At 45.1% G+C, this 19480-nt stretch overlaps 14 non-coding genes and 1 pseudogene across 14 annotated transcripts; all 15 read right to left on the bottom strand.

Moving 5' to 3' along the window:
- Positions 1-339: 339 nt before the first annotated feature.
- On the bottom strand, positions 340-530 carry LOC141192668 (U2 spliceosomal RNA). The gene has a single exon (XR_012265978.1). It is a non-coding gene; the product is annotated as a U2 spliceosomal RNA (small nuclear RNA).
- Positions 531-1645: 1115 nt separating this feature from the next.
- Positions 1646-1836, bottom strand: LOC141192727 (U2 spliceosomal RNA). The gene has a single exon (XR_012266035.1). It is a non-coding gene; the product is annotated as a U2 spliceosomal RNA (small nuclear RNA).
- A 1115-nt stretch (positions 1837-2951) lies between these two features.
- LOC141192726 (U2 spliceosomal RNA) lies at positions 2952-3142 on the bottom strand. Its single transcript, XR_012266034.1, has one exon. It is a non-coding gene; the product is annotated as a U2 spliceosomal RNA (small nuclear RNA).
- Positions 3143-4257: 1115 nt separating this feature from the next.
- Positions 4258-4448, bottom strand: LOC141192724 (U2 spliceosomal RNA). Its single transcript, XR_012266032.1, has one exon. It is a non-coding gene; the product is annotated as a U2 spliceosomal RNA (small nuclear RNA).
- Positions 4449-5563: 1115 nt separating this feature from the next.
- On the bottom strand, positions 5564-5746 carry LOC141192591 (U2 spliceosomal RNA). Its single transcript, XR_012265952.1, has one exon. It is a non-coding gene; the product is annotated as a U2 spliceosomal RNA (small nuclear RNA).
- Positions 5747-6545: 799 nt separating this feature from the next.
- On the bottom strand, positions 6546-6637 carry LOC141192641 (U2 spliceosomal RNA; annotated as a pseudogene).
- A 1115-nt stretch (positions 6638-7752) lies between these two features.
- LOC141193078 (U2 spliceosomal RNA) lies at positions 7753-7943 on the bottom strand. The gene has a single exon (XR_012266375.1). It is a non-coding gene; the product is annotated as a U2 spliceosomal RNA (small nuclear RNA).
- Positions 7944-9058: 1115 nt separating this feature from the next.
- On the bottom strand, positions 9059-9249 carry LOC141192723 (U2 spliceosomal RNA). The gene has a single exon (XR_012266031.1). It is a non-coding gene; the product is annotated as a U2 spliceosomal RNA (small nuclear RNA).
- Positions 9250-10364: 1115 nt separating this feature from the next.
- Positions 10365-10555, bottom strand: LOC141193039 (U2 spliceosomal RNA). Its single transcript, XR_012266338.1, has one exon. It is a non-coding gene; the product is annotated as a U2 spliceosomal RNA (small nuclear RNA).
- A 1115-nt stretch (positions 10556-11670) lies between these two features.
- Positions 11671-11861, bottom strand: LOC141193040 (U2 spliceosomal RNA). Its single transcript, XR_012266339.1, has one exon. It is a non-coding gene; the product is annotated as a U2 spliceosomal RNA (small nuclear RNA).
- A 1118-nt stretch (positions 11862-12979) lies between these two features.
- Positions 12980-13170, bottom strand: LOC141192722 (U2 spliceosomal RNA). Its single transcript, XR_012266030.1, has one exon. It is a non-coding gene; the product is annotated as a U2 spliceosomal RNA (small nuclear RNA).
- A 1115-nt stretch (positions 13171-14285) lies between these two features.
- On the bottom strand, positions 14286-14476 carry LOC141192721 (U2 spliceosomal RNA). Its single transcript, XR_012266029.1, has one exon. It is a non-coding gene; the product is annotated as a U2 spliceosomal RNA (small nuclear RNA).
- Positions 14477-15591: 1115 nt separating this feature from the next.
- LOC141192720 (U2 spliceosomal RNA) lies at positions 15592-15782 on the bottom strand. The gene has a single exon (XR_012266028.1). It is a non-coding gene; the product is annotated as a U2 spliceosomal RNA (small nuclear RNA).
- Positions 15783-16897: 1115 nt separating this feature from the next.
- On the bottom strand, positions 16898-17088 carry LOC141192719 (U2 spliceosomal RNA). Its single transcript, XR_012266027.1, has one exon. It is a non-coding gene; the product is annotated as a U2 spliceosomal RNA (small nuclear RNA).
- Positions 17089-18203: 1115 nt separating this feature from the next.
- Positions 18204-18394, bottom strand: LOC141192718 (U2 spliceosomal RNA). Its single transcript, XR_012266026.1, has one exon. It is a non-coding gene; the product is annotated as a U2 spliceosomal RNA (small nuclear RNA).
- Between the last annotated feature and the right edge of the window lie 1086 nt (positions 18395-19480).

The following is a 19480-nucleotide window of genomic DNA, read 5'->3' as shown; positions in this document are numbered from 1 at the left end:
CTGAAAGGTCAATTATATTGTGCAGCTTATCTCACCACCTGTAGTTATTTAGGTGAAAGCTCCAAAATGCTTGCCTAATATGTCTGTTTATCCAAAAGGAAGTAAAAAGGGAGAGCTAGAAAGATAGCATTGCATCACATTACATGGCAATGCAATGCACAGTTGCTGAAGTTGAACCAAAATGAGCTTGTAATCTGGCTTCTGCAACTTTGAACATGAAAAATCCAATGAGGAGAAGAAAAGCAAAGCCAAAGAGACCATCCCAAAATCCGACAAACAAGCAAAATGAACAAAAATCATTGAATTCAATTCTTTCTGATTTTAGAAACTGCATTAAAGAAGGGGTGCACCGGTCCTGGAGATACTGCAATACCAGGTCAATGCGTGGAGTGGACAGAGCAAGCTCTTTTTCCATCTCCCTGTTCTAAAAATCCATTTAATATATGGTCCCCAGATAGGGGACATATCAGATATTAAACTGATAAGAACAGATACTACACTTGATCTTAGCCAAAAGGCCGAGAAGCGATAACCAGAATTGGTTTCAAACTACGGAGCCACCCAAGGATCCTGAAAAGTCCATTTGTGGAGATGAGCTCCTGGACTCCCGTTAAGAAGACATGTTGTCAACCTCTAGATCCCTTACATGCCTGCACTTTTCGGCTTGCTGCTGCTGCAATCCACGCGTTTTAGATCTGCATAACTCCAACTCTTTAAACACAGCACCTTCACCCCCTGCTGTTCCCACCCGCCTCAACACCGTTGGAAGGGAGGAGAACCAATTAAGGCGGGGGGTGGGGTGGAACGAGCAGCTGTCTACCCTTAGCAGGAGGGCTCCTGATTACATACCTCTCCTGCTGCTGCTGCTGCTGGCTGTCCAGCAGCAGACTGAAGGTGGCTGCTGCTGTGCACAGGTATATAAAGGCTCAGAGCCTATTATGACACGCGCAGCCAGCGTTCCATTGCCACATTCCATCTACTGCAGGCAGGATACCTGGCTGGCTGAATGTCGCTGAGAAGCTCACAGAGACCGCCATAAGCAACAGTTTAACAGAATGCCACAGACTAATCAACCAAACTTTTTGGGTTGGGTTCTCTTTTATAGTCTGCAGGCATTAAATGAAAGAAGTCAGTGTTCCAGCAGAAGGAGACAACGTTTCAGAAAAGGCATTGTAGCAAACCAAAAAAGAAATTTTAAGCGCAGCAGAGTAACCAGCGCACATACCTGTTAGCTCAGGTGAGTTTAAAAGGCTGCTGTTGATAACAAGGGCATTTGCTAAATAGATGGTGTGTGTGCAACAATATACTGAAAGGTCAATTATATTGTGCAGCTTATCTCACCACCTGTAGTTATTTAGGTGAAAGCTCCAAAATGCTTGCCTAATATGTCTGTTTATCCAAAAGGAAGTAAAAAGGGAGAGCTAGAAAGATAGCATTGCATCACATTACATGGCAATGCAATGCACAGTTGCTGAAGTTGAACCAAAATGAGCTTGTAATCTGGCTTCTGCAACTTTGAACATGAAAAATCCAATGAGGAGAAGAAAAGCAAAGCCAAAGAGTCCATCCCAAAATCCGACAAACAAGCAAAATGAACAAAAAACATTGAATTCAATTCTTTCTGATTTTAGAAACTGCATTAAAGAAGGGGTGCACCGGTCCTGGAGATACTGCAATACCAGGTCAATGCGTGGAGTGGACAGAGCAAGCTCTTTTTCCATCTCCCTGTTCTAAAAATCCATTTAATATATGGTCCCCAGATAGGGGACGTATCAGATATTAAACTGATAAGAACAGATACTACACTTGATCTTAGCCAAAAGGCCGAGAAGCGATAACCAGAATTGGTTTCAAACTACGGAGCCACCCAAGGATCCTGAAAAGTCCATTTGTGGAGATGAGCTCCTGGACTCCCGTTAAGAAGACATGTTGTCAACCTCTAGATCCCTTACATGCCTGCACTTTTCGGCTTGCTGCTGCTGCAATCCACGCGTTTTAGATCTGCATAACTCCACCTCTTTAAACACAGCACCTTCACCCCCTGCTGTTCCCACCCGCCTCAACACCGTTGGAAGGGAGGAGAACCAATTAAGGCGGGGGGTGGGGTGGAACGAGCAGCTGTCTACCCTTAGCAGGAGGGCTCCTGATTACATACCTCTCCTGCTGCTGCTGCTGCTGGCTGTCCAGCAGCAGACTGAAGGTGGCTGCTGCTGTGCACAGGTATATAAAGGCTCAGAGCCTATTATGACACGCGCAGCCAGCGTTCCATTGCCACATTCCATCTACTGCAGGCAGGATACCTGGCTGGCTGAATGTCGCTGAGAAGCTCACAGAGACCGCCATAAGCAACAGTTTAACAGAATGCCACAGACTAATCAACCAAACTTTTTGGGTTGGGTTCTCTTTTATAGTCTGCAGGCATTAAATGAAAGAAGTCAGTGTTCCAGCAGAAGGAGACAACGTTTCAGAAAAGGCATTGTAGCAAACCAAAAAAGAAATTTTAAGCGCAGCAGAGTAACCAGCGCACATACCTGTTAGCTCAGGTGAGTTTAAAAGGCTGCTGTTGATAACAAGGGCATTTGCTAAATAGATGGTGTGTGTGCAACAATATACTGAAAGGTCAATTATATTGTGCAGCTTATCTCACCACCTGTAGTTATTTAGGTGAAAGCTCCAAAATGCTTGCCTAATATGTCTGTTTATCCAAAAGGAAGTAAAAAGGGAGAGCTAGAAAGATAGCATTGCATCACATTACATGGCAATGCAATGCACAGTTGCTGAAGTTGAACCAAAATGAGCTTGTAATCTGGCTTCTGCAACTTTGAACATGAAAAATCCAATGAGGAGAAGAAAAGCAAAGCCAAAGAGACCATCCCAAAATCCGACAAACAAGCAAAATGAACAAAAATCATTGAATTCAATTCTTTCTGATTTTAGAAACTGCATTAAAGAAGGGGTGCACCGGTCCTGGAGATACTGCAATACCAGGTCAATGCGTGGAGTGGACAGAGCAAGCTCTTTTTCCATCTCCCTGTTCTAAAAATCCATTTAATATATGGTCCCCAGATAGGGGACGTATCAGATATTAAACTGATAAGAACAGATACTACACTTGATCTTAGCCAAAAGGCCGAGAAGCGATAACCAGAATTGGTTTCAAACTACGGAGCCACCCAAGGATCCTGAAAAGTCCATTTGTGGAGATGAGCTCCTGGACTCCCGTTAAGAAGACATGTTGTCAACCTCTAGATCCCTTACATGCCTGCACTTTTCGGCTTGCTGCTGCTGCAATCCACGCGTTTTAGATCTGCATAACTCCACCTCTTTAAACACAGCACCTTCACCCCCTGCTGTTCCCACCCGCCTCAACACCGTTGGAAGGGAGGAGAACCAATTAAGGCGGGGGGTGGGGTGGAACGAGCAGCTGTCTACCCTTAGCAGGAGGGCTCCTGATTACATACCTCTCCTGCTGCTGCTGCTGCTGGCTGTCCAGCAGCAGACTGAAGGTGGCTGCTGCTGTGCACAGGTATATAAAGGCTCAGAGCCTATTATGACACGCGCAGCCAGCGTTCCATTGCCACATTCCATCTACTGCAGGCAGGATACCTGGCTGGCTGAATGTCGCTGAGAAGCTCACAGAGACCGCCATAAGCAACAGTTTAACAGAATGCCACAGACTAATCAACCAAACTTTTTGGGTTGGGTTCTCTTTTATAGTCTGCAGGCATTAAATGAAAGAAGTCAGTGTTCCAGCAGAAGGAGACAACGTTTCAGAAAACGCATTGTAGCAAACCAAAAAAGAAATTTTAAGCGCAGCAGAGTAACCAGCGCACATACCTGTTAGCTCAGGTGAGTTTAAAAGGCTGCTGTTGATAACAAGGGCATTTGCTAAATAGATGGTGTGTGTGCAACAATATACTGAAAGGTCAATTATATTGTGCAGCTTATCTCACCACCTGTAGTTATTTAGGTGAAAGCTCCAAAATGCTTGCCTAATATGTCTGTTTATCCAAAAGGAAGTAAAAAGGGAGAGCTAGAAAGATAGCATTGCATCACATTACATGGCAATGCAATGCACAGTTGCTGAAGTTGAACCAAAATGAGCTTGTAATCTGGCTTCTGCAACTTTGAACATGAAAAATCCAATGAGGAGAAGAAAAGCAAAGCCAAAGAGACCATCCCAAAATCCGACAAACAAGCAAAATGAACAAAAATCATTGAATTCAATTCTTTCTGATTTTAGAAACTGCATTAAAGAAGGGGTGCACCGGTCCTGGAGATACTGCAATACCAGGTCAATGCGTGGAGTGGACAGAGCAAGCTCTTTTTCCATCTCCCTGTTCTAAAAATCCATTTAATATATGGTCCCCAGATAGGGGACGTATCAGATATTAAACTGATAAGAACAGATACTACACTTGATCTTAGCCAAAAGGCCGAGAAGCGATAACCAGAATTGGTTTCAAACTACGGAGCCACCCAAGGATCCTGAAAAGTCCATTTGTGGAGATGAGCTCCTGGACTCCCGTTAAGAAGACATGTTGTCAACCTCTAGATCCCTTACATGCCTGCACTTTTCGGCTTGCTGCTGCTGCAATCCACGCGTTTTAGATCTGCATAACTCCACCTCTTTAAACACAGCACCTTCACCCCCTGCTGTTCCCACCCGCCTCAACACCGTTGGAAGGGAGGAGAACCAATTAAGGCGGGGGGTGGGGTGGAACGAGCAGCTGTCTACCCTTAGCAGGAGGGCTCCTGATTACATACCTCTCCTGCTGCTGCTGCTGCTGGCTGTCCAGCAGCAGACTGAAGGTGGCTGCTGCTGTGCACAGGTATATAAAGGCTCAGAGCCTATTATGACACGCGCAGCCAGCGTTCCATTGCCACATTCCATCTACTGCAGGCAGGATACCTGGCTGGCTGAATGTCGCTGAGAAGCTCACAGAGACCGCCATAAGCAACAGTTTAACAGAATGCCACAGACTAATCAACCAAACTTTTTGGGTTGGGTTCTCTTTTATAGTCTGCAGGCATTAAATGAAAGAAGTCAGTGTTCCAGCAGAAGGAGACAACGTTTCAGAAAAGGCATTGTAGCAAACCAAAAAAGAAATTTTAAGCGCAGCAGAGTAACCAGCGCACATACCTGTTAGCTCAGGTGAGTTTAAAAGGCTGCTGTTGATAACAAGGGCATTTGCTAAATAGATGGTGTGTGTGCAACAATATACTGAAAGGTCAATTATATTGTGCAGCTTATCTCACCACCTGTAGTTATTTAGGTGAAAGCTCCAAAATGCTTGCCTAATATGTCTGTTTATCCAAAAGGAAGTAAAAAGGGAGAGCTAGAAAGATAGCATTGCATCACATTACATGGCAATGCAATGCACAGTTGCTGAAGTTGAACCAAAATGAGCTTGTAATCTGGCTTCTGCAACTTTGAACATGAAAAATCCAATGAGGAGAAGAAAAGCAAAGCCAAAGAGTCCATCCCAAAATCCGACAAACAAGCAAAATGAACAAAAAACATTGAATTCAATTCTTTCTGATTTTAGAAACTGCATTAAAGAAGGGGTGCACCGGTCCTGGAGATACTGCAATACCAGGTCAATGCGTGGAGTGGACAGAGCAAGCTCTTTTTCCATCTCCCTGTTCTAAAAATCCATTTATTATATGGTCCCCAGATAGGGGACGTATCAGATATTAAACTGATAAGAACAGATTTTTTTTTTTTTTTTATCGAAAGCCCGAATTCGTGTACAAAACCCGAGTGCGCTTAAAAAAGTGACAAGTGCCACAAAAAAAAGTGCACTAGGATGCTGGTCTTCTTGAAACCCTCTCCAAAAGGAGAAGGGTCCCCCAAACCATTCCCCGTCCCTCCGAGCCAGAAGGCCACAGCGAGGAACAGGGACAAATAGCCACCTCCAGCCGGAGCCAGAGGCGACCCAATCTTACCCCCAATACCTGCCCGAGTTCTCACCCGAGCAAGGCACTGGGAGCCAAAGACTGTGCTCCCCTCCCGGAAGAGGGGAGCCAACAACGCTCTCCTCCCGAAAGAGGAGAGCCAGTGGGGTTCAGGGGGGAGCGGAACCTGATGGCCACACACTCCCCCCCTAGACCTGCCAAGAGAGGAACCCGTAAGGGAACCGCATCCCGACAAAATCCTAGTAAGGACGTGGACACACGTGAAAAAGTGGACACACAGTGACAAAAAAAAATTAAATAAATAGTGAAGGTTTCACAGTATAATACTGCCCGGACCTTCGACCGGGAATTGAAAAATTCCCCATCCTAAGGCCAGAAGGCCCGGAATAAGGGTGTGTGTGAAGAAAGAAATATTGAAGTGCTAGTGCAAATGTGCCATAAACTCAAGTGGGGTTCCCAATCCCAGTGAGTTAAGGCACCCCAGGGTCACCACTCCTGGGGCACTTCACACTTCGGGCTTTCGATCTTCCCCGGCCCAATGGCGTCGATCCTGGGGGGCCATGCTTTCCACCAGATGACTATATTAGCCACCTGGCGTACTAACAAGCGCCTAAACCCCAGTGTGCATAATGTATCAATCTACTAGGGCGGCCAACATCCAAAACCGCCTTTTCGAAAGATACTACACTTGATCTTAGCCAAAAGGCCGAGAAGCGATAACCAGAATTGGTTTCAAACTACGGAGCCACCCAAGGATCCTGAAAAGTCCATTTGTGGAGATGAGCTCCTGGACTCCCGTTAAGAAGACATGTTGTCAACCTCTAGATCCCTTACATGCCTGCACTTTTCGGCTTGCTGCTGCTGCAATCCACGCGTTTTAGATCTGCATAACTCCACCTCTTTAAACACAGCACCTTCACCCCCTGCTGTTCCCACCCGCCTCAACACCGTTGGAAGGGAGGAGAACCAATTAAGGCGGGGGGTGGGGTGGAACGAGCAGCTGTCTACCCTTAGCAGGAGGGCTCCTGATTACATACCTCTCCTGCTGCTGCTGCTGCTGGCTGTCCAGCAGCAGACTGAAGGTGGCTGCTGCTGTGCACAGGTATATAAAGGCTCAGAGCCTATTATGACACGCGCAGCCAGCGTTCCATTGCCACATTCCATCTACTGCAGGCAGGATACCTGGCTGGCTGAATGTCGCTGAGAAGCTCACAGAGACCGCCATAAGCAACAGTTTAACAGAATGCCACAGACTAATCAACCAAACTTTTTGGGTTGGGTTCTCTTTTATAGTCTGCAGGCATTAAATGAAAGAAGTCAGTGTTCCAGCAGAAGGAGACAACGTTTCAGAAAAGGCATTGTAGCAAACCAAAAAAGAAATTTTAAGCGCAGCAGAGTAACCAGCGCACATACCTGTTAGCTCAGGTGAGTTTAAAAGGCTGCTGTTGATAACAAGGGCATTTGCTAAATAGATGGTGTGTGTGCAACAATATACTGAAAGGTCAATTATATTGTGCAGCTTATCTCACCACCTGTAGTTATTTAGGTGAAAGCTCCAAAATGCTTGCCTAATATGTCTGTTTATCCAAAAGGAAGTAAAAAGGGAGAGCTAGAAAGATAGCATTGCATCACATTACATGGCAATGCAATGCACAGTTGCTGAAGTTGAACCAAAATGAGCTTGTAATCTGGCTTCTGCAACTTTGAACATGAAAAATCCAATGAGGAGAAGAAAAGCAAAGCCAAAGAGTCCATCCCAAAATCCGACAAACAAGCAAAATGAACAAAAAACATTGAATTCAATTCTTTCTGATTTTAGAAACTGCATTAAAGAAGGGGTGCACGGGTCCTGGAGATACTGCAATACCAGGTCAATGCGTGGAGTGGACAGAGCAAGCTCTTTTTCCATCTCCCTGTTCTAAAAATCCATTTAATATATGGTCCCCAGATAGGGGACGTATCAGATATTAAACTGATAAGAACAGATACTACACTTGATCTTAGCCAAAAGGCCGAGAAGCGATAACCAGAATTGGTTTCAAACTACGGAGCCACCCAAGGATCCTGAAAAGTCCATTTGTGGAGATGAGCTCCTGGACTCCCGTTAAGAAGACATGTTGTCAACCTCTAGATCCCTTACATGCCTGCACTTTTCGGCTTGCTGCTGCTGCAATCCACGCGTTTTAGATCTGCATAACTCCACCTCTTTAAACACAGCACCTTCACCCCCTGCTGTTCCCACCCGCCTCAACACCGTTGGAAGGGAGGAGAACCAATTAAGGCGGGGGGTGGGGTGGAACGAGCAGCTGTCTACCCTTAGCAGGAGGGCTCCTGATTACATACCTCTCCTGCTGCTGCTGCTGCTGGCTGTCCAGCAGCAGACTGAAGGTGGCTGCTGCTGTGCACAGGTATATAAAGGCTCAGAGCCTATTATGACACGCGCAGCCAGCGTTCCATTGCCACATTCCATCTACTGCAGGCAGGATACCTGGCTGGCTGAATGTCGCTGAGAAGCTCACAGAGACCGCCATAAGCAACAGTTTAACAGAATGCCACAGACTAATCAACCAAACTTTTTGGGTTGGGTTCTCTTTTATAGTCTGCAGGCATTAAATGAAAGAAGTCAGTGTTCCAGCAGAAGGAGACAACGTTTCAGAAAAGGCATTGTAGCAAACCAAAAAAGAAATTTTAAGCGCAGCAGAGTAACCAGCGCACATACCTGTTAGCTCAGGTGAGTTTAAAAGGCTGCTGTTGATAACAAGGGCATTTGCTAAATAGATGGTGTGTGTGCAACAATATACTGAAAGGTCAATTATATTGTGCAGCTTATCTCACCACCTGTAGTTATTTAGGTGAAAGCTCCAAAATGCTTGCCTAATATGTCTGTTTATCCAAAAGGAAGTAAAAAGGGAGAGCTAGAAAGATAGCATTGCATCACATTACATGGCAATGCAATGCACAGTTGCTGAAGTTGAACCAAAATGAGCTTGTAATCTGGCTTCTGCAACTTTGAACATGAAAAATCCAATGAGGAGAAGAAAAGCAAAGCCAAAGAGTCCATCCCAAAATCCGACAAACAAGCAAAATGAACAAAAAACATTGAATTCAATTCTTTCTGATTTTAGAAACTGCATTAAAGAAGGGGTGCACCGGTCCTGGAGATACTGCAATACCAGGTCAATGCGTGGAGTGGACAGAGCAAGCTCTTTTTCCATCTCCCTGTTCTAAAAATCCATTTAATATATGGTCCCCAGATAGGGGACGTATCAGATATTAAACTGATAAGAACAGATACTACACTTGATCTTAGCCAAAAGGCCGAGAAGCGATAACCAGAATTGGTTTCAAACTACGGAGCCACCCAAGGATCCTGAAAAGTCCATTTGTGGAGATGAGCTCCTGGACTCCCGTTAAGAAGACATGTTGTCAACCTCTAGATCCCTTACATGCCTGCACTTTTCGGCTTGCTGCTGCTGCAATCCACGCGTTTTAGATCTGCATAACTCCACCTCTTTAAACACAGCACCTTCACCCCCTGCTGTTCCCACCCGCCTCAACACCGTTGGAAGGGAGGAGAACCAATTAAGGCGGGGGGTGGGGTGGAACGAGCAGCTGTCTACCCTTAGCAGGAGGGCTCCTGATTACATACCTCTCCTGCTGCTGCTGCTGCTGGCTGTCCAGCAGCAGACTGAAGGTGGCTGCTGCTGTGCACAGGTATATAAAGGCTCAGAGCCTATTATGACACGCGCAGCCAGCGTTCCATTGCCACATTCCATCTACTGCAGGCAGGATACCTGGCTGGCTGAATGTCGCTGAGAAGCTCACAGAGACCGCCATAAGCAACAGTTTAACAGAATGCCACAGACTAATCAACCAAACTTTTTGGGTTGGGTTCTCTTTTATAGTCTGCAGGCATTAAATGAAAGAAGTCAGTGTTCCAGCAGAAGGAGACAACGTTTCAGAAAAGGCATTGTAGCAAACCAAAAAAGAAATTTTAAGCGCAGCAGAGTAACCAGCGCACATACCTGTTAGCTCAGGTGAGTTTAAAAGGCTGCTGTTGATAACAAGGGCATTTGCTAAATAGATGGTGTGTGTGCAACAATATACTGAAAGGTCAATTATATTGTGCAGCTTATCTCACCACCTGTAGTTATTTAGGTGAAAGCTCCAAAATGCTTGCCTAATATGTCTGTTTATCCAAAAGGAAGTAAAAAGGGAGAGCTAGAAAGATAGCATTGCATCACATTACATGGCAATGCAATGCACAGTTGCTGAAGTTGAACCAAAATGAGCTTGTAATCTGGCTTCTGCAACTTTGAACATGAAAAATCCAATGAGGAGAAGAAAAGCAAAGCCAAAGAGTCCATCCCAAAATCCGACAAACAAGCAAAATGAACAAAAAACATTGAATTCAATTCTTTCTGATTTTAGAAACTGCATTAAAGAAGGGGTGCACCGGTCCTGGAGATACTGCAATACCAGGTCAATGCGTGGAGTGGACAGAGCAAGCTCTTTTTCCACCTCCCTGTTCTAAAAATCCATTTAATATATGGTCCCCAGATAGGGGACGTATCAGATATTAAACTGATAAGAACAGATACTACACTTGATCTTAGCCAAAAGGCCGAGAAGCGATAACCAGAATTGGTTTCAAACTACGGAGCCACCCAAGGATCCTGAAAAGTCCATTTGTGGAGATGAGCTCCTGGACTCCCGTTAAGAAGACATGTTGTCAACCTCTAGATCCCTTACATGCCTGCACTTTTCGGCTTGCTGCTGCTGCAATCCACGCGTTTTAGATCTGCATAACTCCACCTCTTTAAACACAGCACCTTCACCCCCTGCTGTTCCCACCCGCCTCAACACCGTTGGAAGGGAGGAGAACCAATTAAGGCGGGGGGTGGGGTGGAACGAGCAGCTGTCTACCCTTAGCAGGAGGGCTCCTGATTACATACCTCTCCTGCTGCTGCTGCTGCTGGCTGTCCAGCAGCAGACTGAAGGTGGCTGCTGCTGTGCACAGGTATATAAAGGCTCAGAGCCTATTATGACACGCGCAGCCAGCGTTCCATTGCCACATTCCATCTACTGCAGGCAGGATACCTGGCTGGCTGAATGTCGCTGAGAAGCTCACAGAGACCGCCATAAGCAACAGTTTAACAGAATGCCACAGACTAATCAACCAAACTTTTTGGGTTGGGTTCTCTTTTATAGTCTGCAGGCATTAAATGAAAGAAGTCAGTGTTCCAGCAGAAGGAGACAACGTTTCAGAAAAGGCATTGTAGCAAACCAAAAAAGAAATTTTAAGCGCAGCAGAGTAACCAGCGCACATACCTGTTAGCTCAGGTGAGTTTAAAAGGCTGCTGTTGATAACAAGGGCATTTGCTAAATAGATGGTGTGTGTGCAACAATATACTGAAAGGTCAATTATATTGTGCAGCTTATCTCACCACCTGTAGTTATTTAGGTGAAAGCTCCAAAATGCTTGCCTAATATGTCTGTTTATCCAAAAGGAAGTAAAAAGGGAGAGCTAGAAAGATAGCATTGCATCACATTACATGGCAATGCAATGCACAGTTGCTGAAGTTGAACCAAAATGAGCTTGTAATCTGGCTTCTGCAACTTTGAACATGAAAAATCCAATGAGGAGAAGAAAAGCAAAGCCAAAGAGTCCATCCCAAAATCCGACAAACAAGCAAAATGAACAAAAAACATTGAATTCAATTCTTTCTGATTTTAGAAACTGCATTAAAGAAGGGGTGCACCGGTCCTGGAGATACTGCAATACCAGGTCAATGCGTGGAGTGGACAGAGCAAGCTCTTTTTCCATCTCCCTGTTCTAAAAATCCATTTAATATATGGTCCCCAGATAGGGGACGTATCAGATATTAAACTGATAAGAACAGATACTACACTTGATCTTAGCCAAAAGGCAGAGAAGCGATAACCAGAATTGGTTTCAAACTACGGAGCCACCCAAGGATCCTGAAAAGTCCATTTGTGGAGATGAGCTCCTGGACTCCCGTTAAGAAGACATGTTGTCAACCTCTAGATCCCTTACATGCCTGCACTTTTCGGCTTGCTGCTGCTGCAATCCACGCGTTTTAGATCTGCATAACTCCACCTCTTTAAACACAGCACCTTCACCCCCTGCTGTTCCCACCCGCCTCAACACCGTTGGAAGGGAGGAGAACCAATTAAGGCGGGGGGTGGGGTGGAACGAGCAGCTGTCTACCATTAGCAGGAGGGCTCCTGATTACATACCTCTCCAGCTGCTGCTGCTGCTGCTGGCTGTCCAGCAGCAGACTGAAGGTGGCTGCTGCTGTGCACAGGTATATAAAGGCTCAGAGCCTATTATGACACGCGCAGCCAGCGTTCCATTGCCACATTCCATCTACTGCAGGCAGGATACCTGGCTGGCTGAATGTCGCTGAGAAGCTCACAGAGACCGCCATAAGCAACAGTTTAACAGAATGCCACAGACTAATCAACCAAACTTTTTGGGTTGGGTTCTCTTTTATAGTCTGCAGGCATTAAATGAAAGAAGTCAGTGTTCCAGCAGAAGGAGACAACGTTTCAGAAAAGGCATTGTAGCAAACCAAAAAAGAAATTTTAAGCGCAGCAGAGTAACCAGCGCACATACCTGTTAGCTCAGGTGAGTTTAAAAGGCTGCTGTTGATAACAAGGGCATTTGCTAAATAGATGGTGTGTGTGCAACAATATACTGAAAGGTCAATTATATTGTGCAGCTTATCTCACCACCTGTAGTTATTTAGGTGAAAGCTCCAAAATGCTTGCCTAATATGTCTGTTTATCCAAAAGGAAGTAAAAAGGGAGAGCTAGAAAGATAGCATTGCATCACATTACATGGCAATGCAATGCACAGTTGCTGAAGTTGAACCAAAATGAGCTTGTAATCTGGCTTCTGCAACTTTGAACATGAAAAATCCAATGAGGAGAAGAAAAGCAAAGCCAAAGAGTCCATCCCAAAATCCGACAAACAAGCAAAATGAACAAAAAACATTGAATTCAATTCTTTCTGATTTTAGAAACTGCATTAAAGAAGGGGTGCACCGGTCCTGGAGATACTGCAATACCAGGTCAATGCGTGGAGTGGACAGAGCAAGCTCTTTTTCCATCTCCCTGTTCTAAAAATCCATTTAATATATGGTCCCCAGATAGGGGACGTATCAGATATTAAACTGATAAGAACAGATACTACACTTGATCTTAGCCAAAAGGCCGAGAAGCGATAACCAGAATTGGTTTCAAACTACGGAGCCACCCAAGGATCCTGAAAAGTCCATTTGTGGAGATGAGCTCCTGGACTCCCGTTAAGAAGACATGTTGTCAACCTGTAGATCCCTTACATGAATGCACTTTTTGGCTTGCTGCTGCTGCAATCCACGCGTTTTAGATCTGCATATCTCCACCTCTTTAAACACAGCACCTTCACCCCCTGCTGTTCCCACCCGCCTCAACACCGTTGGAAGGGAGGAGAACCAATTAAGGCGGGGGGTGGGGTGGAACGAGCAGCTGTCTACCCTTAGCAGGAGGGCTCCTGATTACATACCTCTCCTGCTGCTGCTGCTGCTGGCTGTCCAGCAGCAGACTGAAGGTGGCTGCTGCTGTGCACAGGTATATAAAGGCTCAGAGCCTATTATGACACGCGCAGCCAGCGTTCCATTGCCACATTCCATCTACTGCAGGCAGGATACCTGGCTGGCTGAATGTCGCTGAGAAGCTCACAGAGACCGCCATAAGCAACAGTTTAACAGAATGCCACAGACTAATCAACCAAACTTTTTGGGTTGGGTTCTCTTTTATAGTCTGCAGGCATTAAATGAAAGAAGTCAGTGTTCCAGCAGAAGGAGACAACGTTTCAGAAAAGGCATTGTAGCAAACCAAAAAAGAAATTTTAAGCGCAGCAGAGTAACCAGCGCACATACCTGTTAGCTCAGGTGAGTTTAAAAGGCTGCTGTTGATAACAAGGGCATTTGCTAAATAGATGGTGTGTGTGCAACAATATACTGAAAGGTCAATTATATTGTGCAGCTTATCTCACCACCTGTAGTTATTTAGGTGAAAGCTCCAAAATGCTTGCCTAATATGTCTGTTTATCCAAAAGGAAGTAAAAAGGGAGAGCTAGAAAGATAGCATTGCATCACATTACATGGCAATGCAATGCACAGTTGCTGAAGTTGAACCAAAATGAGCTTGTAATCTGGCTTCTGCAACTTTGAACATGAAAAATCCAATGAGGAGAAGAAAAGCAAAGCCAAAGAGTCCATCCCAAAATCCGACAAACAAGCAAAATGAACAAAAAACATTGAATTCAATTCTTTCTGATTTTAGAAACTGCATTAAAGAAGGGGTGCACCGGTCCTGGAGATACTGCAATACCAGGTCAATGCGTGGAGTGGACAGAGCAAGCTCTTTTTCCATCTCCCTGTTCTAAAAATCCATTTAATATATGGTCCCCAGATAGGGGACGTATCAGATATTAAACTGATAAGAACAGATACTACACTTGATCTTAGCCAAAAGGCCGAGAAGCGATAACCAGAATTGGTTTCAAACTACGGAGCCACCCAAGGATCCTGAAAAGTCCATTTGTGGAGATGAGCTCCTGGACTCCCGTTAAGAAGACATGTTGTCAACCTCTAGATCCCTTACATGCCTGCACTTTTCGGCTTGCTGCTGCTGCAATCCACGCGTTTTATATCTGCATAACTCCACCTCTTTAAACACAGCACCTTCACCCCCTGCTGTTCCCACCCGCCTCAACACCGTTGGAAGGGAGGAGAACCAATTAAGGCGGGGGGTGGGGTGGAACGAGCAGCTGTCTACCCTTAGCAGGAGGGCTCCTGATTACATACCTCTCCTGCTGCTGCTGCTGCTGGCTGTCCAGCAGCAGACTGAAGGTGGCTGCTGCTGTGCACAGGTATATAAAGGCTCAGAGCCTATTATGACACGCGCAGCCAGCGTTTCATTGCCACATTCCATCTACTGCAGGCAGGATACCTGGCTGGCTGAATGTCGCTGAGAAGCTCACAGAGACCGCCATAAGCAACAGTTTAACAGAATGCCACAGACTAATCAACCAAACTTTTTGGGTTGGGTTCTCTTTTATAGTCTGCAGGCATTAAATGAAAGAAGTCAGTGTTCCAGCAGAAGGAGACAACGTTTCAGAAAAGGCATTGTAGCAAACCAAAAAAGAAATTTTAAGCGCAGCAGAGTAACCAGCGCACATACCTGTTAGCTCAGGTGAGTTTAAAAGGCTGCTGTTGATAACAAGGGCATTTGCTAAATAGATGGTGTGTGTGCAACAATATACTGAAAGGTCAATTATATTGTGCAGCTTATCTCACCACCTGTAGTTATTTAGGTGAAAGCTCCAAAATGCTTGCCTAATATGTCTGTTTATCCAAAAGGAAGTAAAAAGGGAGAGCTAGAAAGATAGCATTGCATCACATTACATGGCAATGCAATGCACAGTTGCTGAAGTTGAACCAAAATGAGCTTGTAATCTGGCTTCTGCAACTTTGAACATGAAAAATCCAATGAGGAGAAGAAAAGCAAAGCCAAAGAGTCCATCCCAAAATCCGACAAACAAGCAAAATGAACAAAAAACATTGAATTCAATTCTTTCTGATTTTAGAAACTGCATTAAAGAAGGGGTGCACCGGTCCTGGAGATACTGCAATACCAGGTCAATGCGTGGAGTGGACAGAGCAAGCTCTTTTTCCATCTCCCTGTTCTAAAAATCCATTTAATATATGGTCCCCAGATAGGGGACGTATCAGATATTAAACTGATAAGAACAGATACTACACTTGATCTTAGCCAAAAGGCCGAGAAGCGATAACCAGAATTGGTTTCAAACTACGGAGCCACCCAAGGATCCTGAAAAGTCCATTTGTGGAGATGAGCTCCTGGACTCCCGTTAAGAAGACATGTTGTCAACCTCTAGATCCCTTACATGCCTGCACTTTTCGGCTTGCTGCTGCTGCAATCCACGCGTTTTAGATCTGCATAACTCCACCTCTTTAAACACAGCACCTTCACCCCCTGCTGTTCCCACCCGCCTCAACACCGTTGGAAGGGAGGAGAACCAATTAAGGCGGGGGGTGGGGTGGAACGAGCAGCTGTCTACCCTTAGCAGGAGGGCTCCTGATTACATACCTCTCCTGCTGCTGCTGCTGCTGGCTGTCCAGCAGCAGACTGAAGGTGGCTGCTGCTGTGCACAGGTATATAAAGGCTCAGAGCCTATTATGACACGCGCAGCCAGCGTTCCATTGCCACATTCCATCTACTGCAGGCAGGATACCTGGCTGGCTGAATGTCGCTGAGAAGCTCACAGAGACCGCCATAAGCAACAGTTTAACAGAATGCCACAGACTAATCAACCAAACTTTTTGGGTTGGGTTCTCTTTTATAGTCTGCAGGCATTAAATGAAAGAAGTCAGTGTTCCAGCAGAAGGAGACAACGTTTCAGAAAAGGCATTGTAGCAAACCAAAAAAGAAATTTTAAGCGCAGCAGAGTAACCAGCGCACATACCTGTTAGCTCAGGTGAGTTTAAAAGGCTGCTGTTGATAACAAGGGCATTTGCTAAATAGATGGTGTGTGTGCAACAATATACTGAAAGGTCAATTATATTGTGCAGCTTATCTCACCACCTGTAGTTATTTAGGTGAAAGCTCCAAAATGCTTGCCTAATATGTCTGTTTATCCAAAAGGAAGTAAAAAGGGAGAGCTAGAAAGATAGCATTGCATCACATTACATGGCAATGCAATGCACAGTTGCTGAAGTTGAACCAAAATGAGCTTGTAATCTGGCTTCTGCAACTTTGAACATGAAAAATCCAATGAGGAGAAGAAAAGCAAAGCCAAAGAGTCCATCCCAAAATCCGACAAACAAGCAAAATGAACAAAAAACATTGAATTCAATTCTTTCTGATTTTAGAAACTGCTTTAAAGAAGGGGTGCACCGGTCCTGGAGATACTGCAATACCAGGTCAATGCGTGGAGTGGACAGAGCAAGCTCTTTTTCCATCTCCCTGTTCTAAAAATCCATTTAATATATGGTCCCCAGATAGGGGACGTATCAGATATTAAACTGATAAGAACAGATACTACACTTGATCTTAGCCAAAAGGCCGAGAAGCGATAACCAGAATTGGTTTCAAACTACGGAGCCACCCAAGGATCCTGAAAAGTCCATTTGTGGAGATGAGCTCCTGGACTCCCGTTAAGAAGACATGTTGTCAACCTCTAGATCCCTTACATGCCTGCACTTTTCGGCTTGCTGCTGCTGCAATCCACGCGTTTTAGATCTGCATAACTCCACCTCTTTAAACACAGCACCTTCACCCCCTGCTGTTCCCACCCGCCTCAACACCGTTGGAAGGGAGGAGAACCAATTAAGGCGGGGGGTGGGGTGGAACGAGCAGCTGTCTACCCTTAGCAGGAGGGCTCCTGATTACATACCTCTCCTGCTGCTGCTGCTGCTGGCTGTCCAGCAGCAGACTGAAGGTGGCTGCTGCTGTGCACAGGTATATAAAGGCTCAGAGCCTATTATGACACGCGCAGCCAGCGTTCCATTGCCACATTCCATCTACTGCAGGCAGGATACCTGGCTGGCTGAATGTCGCTGAGAAGCTCACAGAGACCGCCATAAGCAACAGTTTAACAGAATGCCACAGACTAATCAACCAAACTTTTTGGGTTGGGTTCTCTTTTATAGTCTGCAGGCATTAAATGAAAGAAGTCAGTGTTCCAGCAGAAGGAGACAACGTTTCAGAAAAGGCATTGTAGCAAACCAAAAAAGAAATTTTAAGCGCAGCAGAGTAACCAGCGCACATACCTGTTAGCTCAGGTGAGTTTAAAAGGCTGCTGTTGATAACAAGGGCATTTGCTAAATAGATGGTGTGTGTGCAACAATATACTGAAAGGTCAATTATATTGTGCAGCTTATCTCACCACCTGTAGTTATTTAGGTGAAAGCTCCAAAATGCTTGCCTAATATGTCTGTTTATCCAAAAGGAAGTAAAAAGGGAGAGCTAGAAAGATAGCATTGCATCACATTACATGGCAATGCAATGCACAGTTGCTGAAGTTGAACCAAAATGAGCTTGTAATCTGGCTTCTGCAACTTTGAACATGAAAAATCCAATGAGGAGAAGAAAAGCAAAGCCAAAGAGTCCATCCCAAAATCCGACAAACAAGCAAAATGAACAAAAAACATTGAATTCAATTCTTTCTGATTTTAGAAGCTGCATTAAAGAAGGGGTGCACCGGTCCTGGAGATACTGCAATACCAGGTCAATGCGTGGAGTGGACAGAGCAAGCTCTTTTTCCATCTCCCTGTTCTAAAAATCCATTTAATATATGGTCCCCAGATAGGGGACGTATCAGATATTAAACTGATAAGAACAGATACTACACTTGATCTTAGCCAAAAGGCCGAGAAGCGATAACCAGAATTGGTTTCAAACTACGGAGCCACCCAAGGATCCTGAAAAGTCCATTTGTGGAGATGAGCTCCTGGACTCCCGTTAAGAAGACATGTTGTCAACCTCTAGATCCCTTACATGCCTGCACTTTTCGGCTTGCTGCTGCTGCAATCCACGCGTTTTAGATCTGCATAACTCCACCTCTTTAAACACAGCACCTTCACCCCCTGCTGTTCCCACCCGCCTCAACACCGTTGGAAGGGAGGAGAACCAATTAAGGCGGGGGGTGGGGTGGAACGAGCAGCTGTCTACCCTTAGCAGGAGGGCTCCTGATTACATACCTCTCCTGCTGCTGCTGCTGCTGGCTGTCCAGCAGCAGACTGAAGGTGGCTGCTGCTGTGCACAGGTATATAAAGGCTCAGAGCCTATTATGACACGCGCAGCCAGCGTTCCATTGCCACATTCCATCTACTGCAGGCAGGATACCTGGCTGGCTGAATGTCGCTGAGAAGCTCACAGAGACCGCCATAAGCAACAGTTTAACAGAATGCCACAGACTAATCAACCAAACTTTTTGGGTTGGGTTCTCTTTTATAGTCTGCAGGCATTAAATGAAAGAAGTCAGTGTTCCAGCAGAAGGAGACAACGTTTCAGAAAAGGCATTGTAGCAAACCAAAAAAGAAATTTTAAGCGCAGCAGAGTAACCAGCGCACATACCTGTTAGCTCAGGTGAGTTTAAAAGGCTGCTGTTGATAACAAGGGCATTTGCTAAATAGATGGTGTGTGTGCAACAATATACTGAAAGGTCAATTATATTGTGCAGCTTATCTCACCACCTGTAGTTATTTAGGTGAAAGCTCCAAAATGCTTGCCTAATATGTCTGTTTATCCAAAAGGAAGTAAAAAGGGAGAGCTAGAAAGATAGCATTGCATCACATTACATGGCAATGCAATGCACAGTTGCTGAAGTTGAACCAAAATGAGCTTGTAATCTGGCTTCTGCAACTTTGAACATGAAAAATCCAATGAGGAGAAGAAAAGCAAAGCCAAAGAGTCCATCCCAAAATCCGACAAACAAGCAAAATGAACAAAAAACATTGAATTCAAT

This window comes from Phyllobates terribilis, unplaced genomic scaffold (assembly GCF_046119375.1).
Source record: "Phyllobates terribilis strain yellow unplaced genomic scaffold, ASM4611937v1 Scaffold_63__1_contigs__length_7903474, whole genome shotgun sequence".
Lineage (NCBI taxonomy): Eukaryota > Metazoa > Chordata > Amphibia > Anura > Dendrobatidae > Phyllobates > Phyllobates terribilis.
Note: the sequence above shows the minus strand (reverse complement) of the source record. Positions and strands in the feature narration are given on the sequence as shown.